We start from the raw sequence: 12,546 nt of genomic DNA, 5'->3' as shown, positions 1-12,546 counted from the left end.
GTCTTCTTTGTGCTCCTGTTGCAATGCAAATTTCCCCTTGGGGGACAATAAAAAATCTGAATCTGAATCTGATAAATAAATAAATAATTAAATAATTTGTTTTAATGATCTATTGTTTACAGATGTTAATATTAATGTAGAGCCTCATTAAAATTCTCATGTCTGAATTATGAATGATATCTTTTTTAGTACATCAGGATGAACAGAAGAATCAGAGAGTGAAGTCTCTCAACTGTTGTGTCATGTGAGGACAAATTGTGGGACCCTGAGGTTGATGGCAGCCTTTTAAATCCAACAAACCTCCTTTATACACACACACACACGAACACACACACACACACACACACACACACACACACACACACACACACACACACACACACACACACACACACATATGCGCTCTAGCCCTTTTAAGACCATTGCAGCAGCCGCCTGAAAAGGACCCAAACACGGAGCAGAAAGGGGCCGAGAGCCGGTCTGTTGGTGGCTGTTGTGTCTCTAAACCAAATACGAGTGTCTGAACAGCAGCCAAGCCTGAAGGGGCAAACGGCGAGCCAACAACGCTGGTCGTCACGGAAACAGTAGTAGTAGTAAGAAGAGAAATAAAGGATCTGCACAGTTATGTTTTAAAGTGTCTAAAATGTGAGGGAAACATGAGGAGTTTTTCTTTAAGAGACGACGATCTTTCTTTTAACCGCTCTAGAATTCAACAACACGTCTTTTTATGTTTGTAGATTTTAATTTGTGTGCTGATGATTCACCGTGTTAAAGGGCTATTTAAATAGAGCTAACGTATGATAACACTTCCAGAAATTAAAAGTCCTCATTCACTCACATGACCCTGTTTTTTTACACTTCAAAAGGTCAAATCTAAGCAGGTGTATTTGTTTAATTTACACTTAAAATGAGCCACATTCACCTAAAAAGTCCAGTTAAATATTTTATTTGAGGTTAAATAAAAGCAAAACATGAGGCCTTCTCTGGTCCAAACGGCTCCAGAGCATTCAGGAGCAGAATCTAAAGTTAGAAGGAGGACATACTGGCTGCTGCATTGTTGTCAGAGAAGCCAGCACTTCAACATGTTTCCTTAATGATCAGAGAGTAAGATACCTTTATCATCTCACTCTCTACACAGCTCACTGATTGGACCTTTTAAGTTTTTAATATTTGGTATATCCACCAGGGGGCAGACTAGAGCTGAATGTTCCCAGATGAACACAAAATTGAACTTCAGCTTTTGTACAAAGAAAATTAAACACGGTGATACTCAAAGTGACTGTTTTATGACATTTTCTGTTCAGAACTTTAGGTAGGATTGATGCATACTGTATAAATATCACTAAACGTAAATCTTTGCCAAGGAAAATGTAAACAAAGGCTGTTCCTGCCTGTTACACACCTACCCTGCAGCAATGTTTACACAGAGTTCAAACCAACTTAACCAAATAACCCATCTTGTTGCTGATCATTTCGTCTGCTTTAAGATGCATCAGTATTAATTTCAGTCCAGAAAAAAAGTTTTTAAACGCACAAAAGCAGTGTGTGTGTGTGTGTGTGTGTGTGTGTGTGTGTGTGTGTGTGTGTGTGTGTGTGTGTGTGTGTGTCAGAAGGGTTGTCCCTTGTCACCGTAGTGATGGAAGCAGGCCAGTGTGTCCCCAGTGAGCGCGTTCAGTCAGAGTGTAATCCACCAATCAGACTGTTTCTGAAACAGTTTTGCTGTCGCAGGGGGTCGCTGGCATCAATCATTGTCCTCAGATACCTGCCAATAACTCACAAACACACACAGGCTTTGTTTAATTGTGGAGTTCAGTCTGCAGCACATCACGAGCAGCCAATCAGAGTTTATCAAGAGAATCAGTGAAGTGAGTGTAAAGAGTTTTCTGGTTTAGGGGGACAGGTGATGCTCCCTTCCTTACATCTTGTTTTTATTGAGCAGACAAGAAATGTTCTCTACTTTGTTCAGGTTTGAAGTTGAAGAAGTAGTCTGATTTTTCAGGTAAAATGTCAAATTACTTTATTTCCTTCTCTCTGGCGCCACCTCTGGCCATACACTGTAATTGCAGGTAATTCTGTTTTGTTTTTGTTTTTTTTTCTCTGCTGAATGAATTCACTTTTTTTAATCCCACAAGGGGTAATTACTTTTAAACTCTGGTAAAACACACGGGATCCTATGGACATGCAGTAATAGAGAGATGTCAGAGTGAGGGGGCTTCTGCACATGAAAGAGCGCCCGAGCAATTGGGGGTTTGGTGCCTTGTCCAAGGGCACACTAGCAGAAAGTATCCGCACCGGGTCTTAAGCCGACAACCCTCCAGTTCCCAACAAGTCCCTACAGACTGAGCTACTGCCATCCCAAAATACATTTATGGATTTGAATTTTTTTTTTTAAAGTCTGATCCTTTTTTTACCAAATCTTTTGGTAACCGATGGCAGTGGCAGTCTTTGATGTAGAACCAGCTTCTGGCACTAAATGTAGGAAATACACACAAACGCACTCAGTCAGCCGTGAGGCGTTGACAGCAGAATCCGTCATGGGAATCAAACCAGTGACATGTCCCGGTTCAGCAGCTTTTCAAGGACACATTAACAGGACGGATGGCCTTACCTGTCACACCGTGTTTGCGTGCGAGGGTGTTCTTGTGTTCTTATATTACGTATAATGTGGCGACGTCTGTTGACAATGACAGAAAGGGGACGCTTCTTTCTTTTTGGGGATTTGAAATGTATGAGTGAATGTAAGAATTGGTTTAAAGGGTCATTCCTGATTTTTAAAAAAGTCCTTCAGGTGGCTTCAGTCCACAGCAGAACAGATTCTTCTGTCGGTTTGAAGCAGACAGTCACAGTTATGTAAAGTTCAATGACTCGTTTGTTTGTGTTTTCGTTACTTTTCCTCTCACCGTTCCAGCACATTTGTCAACAGAGCTATACATGACGTTACTGTTTCTATGACTTCTCTAGTATTCATTGATCTTGGTAACTTTCGAGTATGCATTATTTTAAATCATATCATCTGAGTTCTCCCTTTAGGTTTGTGTAGCTTAGTAAACTGCGGTGTAGCTCAGGAGTCGGGACACGGCCTGCAGCACACGACCATCCATCAAACATTTACTGCGACACTAAAATCTGATGGAGGCTGCTGTCAGCCGTCGCCCATGCCAACCTGCCCGCCTTCATCTCGTGCCAGAAGCCGCCATTTAGCCCATTGATTAAAGCATTATGTCAGCTTTTGACCTCTGGGACATTCGAGCTTGTACCTTTTTTTGAACCTTCAGATACTTAAATGAAACAGATACTGCATGTCAACACAGGATTACCAGAGCAGGAGAAATACTTAAAGCAGAGTTTCTTTGAAGCGTGGGCACTAATGTCAGAGATGTCTGAGATAACCGTCTTTTTAAAATGTCATCTGATCAAACAGATTAGTGCCGCGGCACTGTTTGGAAGAACAGAGTTGTGAAATGTCGCAGTGAAAGATGTGGAAAGTGTAACTGCTGTCAGTCGACTCACTTTGACCCTTTAGAGGCCTCCGAGTGACACGAGACACAAATGTCAAGATGAGACCGAAAGTCGGGTTGTTTGGCTCAGATTCCATCTTTTAGACAATGTGATGTTGGGTGATCAACGGAAACTTTCAAATATTTTCTGGAGTTATAATTTATCTTTCTGGAGCACATAAAAAAAACCCGGTTTGGCCACATTCTGGTTTCTACAAATTTGTGCCCAACTTAAAGTCAGGGTCGGTCATTTCCTCCAGATCCACTTTTTAAGATTTTGGTGTAAATTGTCTTTAGGTCCTGACAGACATTAATAACTCATGTTCTCTGAAATAGGAACAAAGAAAATCCATCATCTGTATCAGTTTGTAAGTCTGTAAAAACTTTGACCAATGTCTGCCACGAGGTACCAATCTGATGAACCAATCAGACGCCTCCCTGTCTCCCTGCTCGCTCTCTACCTCTTGTGCGTGCACAATCCCAAACTCAAAGCATGAGCTGAGGTCCGCTTCTGGAGCGACGGCGCTCGTGCATGTCAGTGAGGGGGCGTGGCTTTAGAGGGAGCACAGAGGGGGGGGGGGTGCAGACGGAGCACTGAGGGAATGCTACTTTTAAAATCATTAGAAAATTACAAACCCTGCCTTTAAAATCCCTTCCTGAGCCTTTTTCGCACAGGAGAGGACAGGCTCCCCCTGAAATCTTTGCTTATTATTGTAATAATTCATTATGACGGCCCCGGCTTAGTGTGTGTGTGTGTGTGTGTGTGTGTGTGTGTGTGTGTGTGTGTGTGTGTGTGTGTGTGTGTGTGTGTATGTTTGTGCTCATGTGCATGTCCTTTCTTTAAGGTGCCATGGAGAAGTCATCATATCCTGCTAGATCTGCAGCACCTGGGCCCACTGCTCCACCCAGGATATAGAAGTCCTGCTTCCTGTGCCACGCTCTCTCTCTCTCTCTCTCTCTCTCTCTCTCTCTCTCTCTCTCTGTCTCTCTCTCTCTCTCTCTCTCTTTCTCTCTCTCTCTCTCTCTCCTCTCTCTCTCTCTCTCTCTCTCTCTCTCTCTCTCTCTCTGTCTCTCTCTCTCTCTCTCTCTCTCTGTCTCTCTCTCTCTCTCTCTCTCTCTCTCTCTCTCTTTCTCTCTCTCTCTCTCTCTCTCTCTCTCTCCTCAGCCTGATTGATGTTTGCACATTTGTTTTTTTGGTTCTTCATGTTCTTTCACGCTTCAACCAACACACACACACATTATACTACTCATAACACAGATTAAAACACACCTCATAACTCTTGTTTTTGATCATTTAATGAACTCATTTTGTAATAAATGGGGTTAGGGTAGGGTGTTTTCTTTGATAACGTCTGACTCCTCCGGTCTTCTGCCCTGACCCACGAGCCGGGTCATGACATCATGTACATGTTTGCAGTTCCCTGCTCCATCCTCTGTTCTGTCTCCCAAATAAAGGCACGAAAAGTCCAAAAATAGATCTTAGATCAGACACATTTGATCTCAAGTGTTTTTGGATATGCAGCTCCTCTGAAGCCAGCCTGCTCAGAGTGAACATCAGCTGCTACCTCTGCTGTACTCTACTGCCACACTGTGGTTACAGGCGGAACTACGGGTGTGTGACACTTGGATAAACAAGTTTTACTTGAATAGTTTTTGGTTCTATTATTCTGTCAGATCAGAGCAGCATCGGCATCATATGACTCAAAGCACTAAAATGTGCAGATGTGTTTTTAATTGATCCGTTCTTCTGGCCCTGCAGGGTCGACGCCGCAGAACACTGAACGGTTTGAGGCGACAGCAGAGAGAAAACTAAACTACAGCTGAAGTTTCTGATCACCAGCTCGTGCCCGCACAGATTCCCAGAGGACGCTGTGCGAGAGGAAGAGGAAGAGGTTTTCTATGTGCTGATAGGCTGGCGGCTTTCCCTTGTTTGTTTACTCAGTGACGAGCCAATGACACGTCTCATTGAGACACACTCACACACACACACACACACACACACACACACTCAGTAATTAGGTGGAAAATTAGTATAATGTGTGTGATGTGAAGCAGCTGGTGGAGCAGAAACGCCTCCTGTACTCCTCTGTCTTCGGCTCCATCTGGACCACATCCAGAGGGCGACTCATTGAAAGCTGAACAACTTCCCCAATCAAAAAAAACAAAAAACTTTTGTAAATGTGTCAAATGTGCAGCAGAGACATGAATATCAACCAGCACACAATCCAAACGTTGGAGCACCACCAACAGGTCAGCCAGTGTGTCTAAAGCCCTCTTAGAACTGATGTTTTCACCTTCAATCTGAATGTCCCGGAGGCGTAATCGAGAGACAAAGTGATCCCCCCTCTTTCAGCAGAGCTAGCGGGGGAGAACAGGGCTGTGTGTGTGTGTGTGTGTGTGTGTGTGCATGTCTGACTGTGTGTGTGTGTGGAGCTCTCGCCCTGCTTCCACAACGCTGAAACACAATGTGACCTCACAGACTGGGACAGTGATGTTACGCCGTCGCAGAATCGATATGAACGTGCAAAGACGTGATGACAAACTTTCTCACAAATTCTAATTAACAATACTATAATGTTTATATCAGACATTAGTCTCAGAGGACAGTCTACCACAAAGTAGCTTAAATATACATATCTACAGAAAAGAACAAATCTTTTAAAACATGTGAAAAATCAAGAGGAAGAGGTGCATCCAGTGGTTGACTTTTGAATGAAAATCACAACAAAGTAAAAAGTGTTACTGATAAAAGCCTTCACTCCTGAAGCAGGTGTTGAACTGAATGAAGAAGAATGCTATAACAGTGTGCAGAGAAATTCATAAAACATCCATCCATTATCTGCACAGCTTTTCCTATTTGGGGTTGCGGGGGGCTGGAGCCGATTGTAACTGTCACTGGGCGAGAGGCAGGGTTACACCCTGGACTGGTCGGCAGCCAATCACAGGACTGACATATAGAGACAGACAACCAGCCACACTCACATTCACACCTACAGACAATTTAGAGTCAACAGTTAACCTAACGAGCATGTCTTTGGACTGTGGGAGGAAGACGGAGAACCAGGAGAGAACCCACACATGGAGAACATGCAAACTCCACACAGAGAGACTCCTGAAGGACGGGGATTCAAACCGGGAACCTCCTCACAGAGAGACTCCTGACGGACGGGGATTCAAACCGGGAACCTCCTCACAGAGAGACTCCTGAAGGACGGGGATTCAAACCGGGAACCTCCTCACAGAGAGACTCCTGACGGACGGGGATTCAAACCGGGAACCTCCTCACAGAGAGACTCCTGACGGACGGGGATTCAAACCGGGAACCTCCTCACAGAGAGACTCCTGACGGACGGGGATTCAAACCGGGAACCTCCTCACAGAGAGACTCCTGAAGGACGGGGATTCAAACCGGGAACCTCCTCACAGAGAGACTCCTGACGGACGGGGATTCAAACCGGGAACCTCCTCACAGAGAGACTCCTGACGGACGGGGATTCAAACCGGGAACCTCCTCACAGAGAGACTCCTGAAGGACGGGGATTCAAACCGGGAACCTCCTCACAGAGAGACTCCTGACGGACGGGGATTCAAACCGGGAACCTCCTCACAGAGAGACTCCTGACGGACGGGGATTCAAACCGGGAACCTCCTCACAGAGAGACTCCTGACAGACGGGGATTCAAACCGGGAACCTCCTCACAGAGAGACTCCTGAAGGACGGGGATTCAAACCGGGAACCTCCTCACAGAGAGACTCCTGACAGACGGGGATTCAAACCGGGAACCTCCTCACAGAGAGACTCCTGAAGGACGGGGATTCAAAACCAGGAACCTCCTCACAGAGAGACTCCTGACAGACGGGGATTCAAACCAGGAACCTCCTCACAGAGAGACTCCTGACAGACGGGGATTCAAACCAGGAACCTCCTCACAGAGAGGCTCCTGAAGGACGGGGATTCAAACCAGGAACCTCCTCACAGAGAGACTCCTGTCAGACGGGGATTCAAACCAGGAACCTCCTCACAGAGAGACTCCTGAAGGACGGGGATTCAAACCAGGAACCTCCTCACAGAGAGACTCCTGAAGGACGGGGATTCAAACCAGGAACCTCCTCACAGAGAGACTACTGAAGGACGGGGATTCAAACCAGGAACCTCCTCACAGAGAGACTCCACTGCACCACCATGCAGTCTATTCATAAAACAACAAACCCTAAAAACTGGAGAAAATTTGCATAGACATCTCTACAGACATTAACGCATCATGGAACTCAGACTGCTGGAGAAAATAAAACTTTGCGATAAACCTTCTTTTTGTGTTCAACTTTAAATTCATTTGGCACTCTCATGACGACAATTGTCACCACATCTGATAAACATTTAACAATATTTAAGGGGAGCCTGCCTATGTTCCCACATTTCTAAGATTTTTGTTCAAAATTAGGCCCTATGTTCCCACATTTCCTTTTTCATAAATTTGTATCAGACTTTATCCCCCTTTTTCCCTATTTGGTAGTCAATTACACCCAATTAACCCTACCCCTAACCCTAAATATCTTTAGGCTGTGGGAACATAAGGCTGACCCCTATTTAAGAATATTCTACAGGATTCAAACAGTTTTTTACACAAACAGGCCGCGTTACTGTTCTACATCTGTGGACGAGATTTTTGAACACAATGAAATTATTCTGAGATTCTGTTTATTATTTTGCACAGTTGACATTTAAACACATTTTGTGCGTTTCCTTGGTGTTACCATTATGTAAACAGATCTCACATATGAAGTTGTAGTTTTGAGTGAAATGCCCCTTTAGTTTCAGCAGTGCTGGTGTCAGCAGAGAGAGAGCTGCTGATGGGTTTCACAGGTGTGTGTGCGTGGGACAGGTCGACTCCCAGTCACAACCGGTAAGTCATCACGGAAACATTTAAATAGACGTTTGAGGAAGCTCCGGCGGCTTCAACACTGGAAACTGGGAATCCCTCAAACCCCCCCCCCCCCCCAATAAACCCCACAGCCTGTGTGTGTTTAATAAATCTGTCCTTTTCCGTCGACCTGTCCAGCGTCCTGCAGCTTTCATTATCACAGACGCACAAAACAAGCGCTCCTGCGTCTGCAGAGACTTCATTATGTTTGTTTCCGTCTGTTGTCCACATCAGGTCACCGGGCTTTGAGGGCAGCAGAGACGTGCTGAGTTAAACTGAGGAGGCATGCCGGGGGTTCAATGTGTTGCTAAAAGGCACTATGGCAGGGTTAAACTGTAAATGAAGGCGCATTAGTACAAACATCCAGCTCTCTAGCTGCATTAAAAAAGGAAAGTTCATCAGATTATGTGTCGACTAAAATGATGTATTTGTATCATTCGTCTGGTTGGCCTTTTTACTGAGCAGGTAGTGACCGTGTGATTTGCTGATACACTGTGTATCTGACAAAACCAAAACATGCCTTCAAGGCGTTGTGTCTGCTGGTGAGATGTGAAGCTTAGAGTTCAATCTCTCAGTTTTCAGTGTGAGAGCGACTGAGAAAACAGTGAATCTGGGAAGAGCCGGAGGCAAGAGACGGAGGACGGTGGGGAATATCCAGGGGAATCCTCCAGGCTTGATTTGGCCCGAGAGGAGCTTCACTCACAAGATGTGAGTCATCTGACCTGAGTGAATCATCAGGTGCGATCACCAGGCCAGAGCTTTTTACACCATGACTGCAGAGTCAGCAGGACGCAGAAACTGACAGGACCGGGAGCGTAGAGTTTACGGGTCAAATCCTGCAGGGAAACCAATGAGCAACACTTTCTGTTCCTCTCAGAGAAATGAAATCTGCTATATTCAGACTGAGCAGATTCAAGTCTTTGACCTTAAAATGAACGAAGTGAGTGGAGTTACTGGTGATCTCCACTGAGATCGAGAATTACTCGAACTGGAGCCGGACTGCACTCGGAATACTTGGTTATAAATATCCAAAATTCAATTCATACAGCAAATTTGAATCTCTTAACTTCTTCATGCTTTTTCAACCAATGAACTAGGCTACATCAGAAACGGCTTCGGCTTCTTTTTTGGCAGTTTAGTTGGATTTAGCTTCTGTCTACTTTCCAGTTCACTTAACTTTTACCCTTAGCTACAGTCAGCATCCTCTGCAGTGAATATCAACCCCAAAATATCATTTAATATTTGTCACGATGAAGTCGTTTCTCTAGTCCTGTGGAGTGGAGGTTTTAAACGACAACCTCTAAACCGCGCTGGTTTGGTTTGTCTTTTTTTTTACCCAGAGCATTTCGTCATCCATGTTGGCTCCGTTGGTCCTCCCTAAAGCCGTTGCTATGGGTGATTGTGTTGTCATCGTTGCTGTGGTGATGTTACTGAGTTTGCTAGTCCAAATTTAAAACAATCCCAAAAAAAGCCCAAAGCCAAAGTTGTGACTCACCTGCAGCTCTTTTTATAACTCACCTTGACAGCCGGTTCTGTTAGTTTAAACTTTACCTTGAGTTTGACCTGGTTCCCGTCAAAACCTCAGCAACCAGGTCCAACCAGACTGACAAAGCTGACCATGTTCTGATCTCAATGTTGCAACAGTTCGTGATCTCATTCTTCTGTTAGGGTTGGCTGAGCTCTGGTGGTGACTTTGGGTACTGCCCAACAGATCGAGAATGAGGACGGAGGCAGTCCAATGTTTTCCACCATGGGGCGTTTGGGTCTCAGCGTGAGGAGCTCCGACATCTAGAAGGAGCTTGGAGTGTAATCCATTTGAGGTGGTCCAATACATTATTCAAGTTTCCTTCTTGGTGCTTTCCAGGCAGGTCCAACTGCTCGCGGACCCAGTGGTAGACCCTGAACACACAGAAGACATAGGAAGATGTTGTTGCTGGTTAGAGAGACGTCTGACGTACCTTGCTTCGAGTGTCACCTGGCAGAACACGGATGGATGGATGGGGGGCAGACACCAAAATCTGTCTGAGCCATAGACTGTATAAAACATGGACCTCAGTGGCGCCACCTACGGGTTTCAGAAGAGGTGTTTTCAAGCCCATGATGGCGGTCTAGATTTGTCACAGAAGTTTTGCGCTCATAGTGGTGACAGAAAACCAGCAGAATAATTAAAAGAGTTCAAACTGTAGTTTAGTTGACTTGCTAGGATTAAGTCCAAGACCGATATCGAGTACAACAGCATGTTTGTTGTTAATGCAGTTGTTTTCAGTCCAATCAATCGTTTTGGACTTTTGTTTGTCGACATTGATTTTGACCGTTGCTGAGTCTTTGCACATGTCTTGGAAATTGAGATTAAAGTTTCATCTGTATGAAAAGAAAGCACCGCAGATCGTCTGTCCATCATTCTGCAGGATTCAATTCATCTCCAAAATCACTGTAACTTTTTCCAGCATTGAGTGTGCGCACGTGTGTGTGTGTGTGTGTGTGTGTGTGTGTGTGTGTCGTGGTTAAGAACCCGCCCGTGCTGTGTGTGTTCTTGTGTAGCAGCTTCTGTGCCGGCCTGCTAATAATCTATCCATCTTCTTCTACCTACCTGTATTTAAATCAGTGTACTCTGTTTCCATAGCGACAGAGAGGTAAGGGTAAATCTGGGGTGGTCAGAGGGGTAACATGACATCACCTCCATCAGGGAAGGTCGTCGCTAATTAAAGGGCGAGCGGTCAGAAGTTTTCTTTTTTTTTTCCGTCATTATTAGCGTGTTAGCTGCAGTGTCATTACTATTATTAACCCAGGTGTGTTTTCTCAATGACCCAATCCTCCGTCCTGAATGAATGGAGTGAGGGATGAACGGAGGGATTGGAGCCGAGGTCATCCGGCCCTGGAGGGATACAACCACCACGGGAGAGGGGCCTTGTTGTTGTCGCCCCTGGCAACAGAGACTCAAAGAAGAAAAAAAAACACCCAGATGACAAACGTAGAGATGAATCAACTTTGAGTTCAGTGAACGCTTTAAAGTTTAGAATTCAGCTCAGCTTTATCTGAGATACGAATCCAGGAAAAAAAGTCGTACCACATTTCTCCACATCCGATCTTATTGTGTGGCTTCAGATTGCATCATACTGTATCGTAACGCACCGTGTCATAAATGTTTTTGTTTCAGATCGTACCCTTTTGCGTCACTCACTCCAAAGCTTCCAGACTCCATTGATAAAAAGGTCTTTAAAGGCTTTATATGTGATTTTTTGATCCAGCAGATGTCGCCCTTGAGCACCAGCATGAAACCAAAACAACTTGCGCTGCATTGTTGTGTTAGCATGCTAATGCTAGTGATCTTTATTATGCTGGTATCTTCACACTGCATGTAAATTTACCTGAAATGAGCGTGATCTAGAAACACAGTTAAGCAGTGAGTACAGTATGTTATTCTTCTTTTCTCTAGTCCCTCAATTAAACAACTTTTATACACGAGGGGAGGAGTCAGCCGGCCGTCCAGGCGATGTAAACAAAGTGAAGATAGGACTCTGAAACTCTGAAAACATCACAGACAGTGGGACTCGGGTGTTACACCCATTGTAGACAGTCATGACTCACAGAGTTATTTTCAGAGGAGATACTTGATAGTCAATAGCGTTGTTCACTGCAGCATGTTTTCAAACTGGGCTCCTCCTCCAAGCTCATCGCCACCAGAAGGGCTCGTCCACTGCAGGGTTAGCGTGTACCTTTACTGCAAGCTACATGAGACATTTTAATGGAAAAGATGAAAAGTTAGCGAGCTAGCACAAGCTAAGGTTTTCATTTTACCGTAAACCCTCACGATTGTTGACCTGCACTGGTCGCAGCTCGTTGAAGTCGGTCGTCAGCGGCGTTTGCTTCACTGAAGTAGATCGTAACAGAGCTACTTCCTGTCTGAACCCACTTTTTGTGTTTGCTTGTTTTAATATGGCTTTGTATGTCGGCGTTTCCACCGTGGGCGACTGTAAATGGACGCCTGCAGTGTGTGCAAAACGCAGCACAGTCATTGGCTGCTACTTTCTGCAGGAAGCTGTAACTCTCCTGGAGCTCTTTGGAGAACATTGACTTCCTTTTGTCAGCTCGCCTACCTGTCGTTATGTAGCAGGTTCTGTTAGCAT

This window comes from Labrus bergylta, chromosome 11 (assembly GCF_963930695.1).
Source record: "Labrus bergylta chromosome 11, fLabBer1.1, whole genome shotgun sequence".
NCBI lineage: Eukaryota > Metazoa > Chordata > Actinopteri > Labriformes > Labridae > Labrus > Labrus bergylta.
This window is presented reverse-complemented; position numbering follows the sequence as displayed.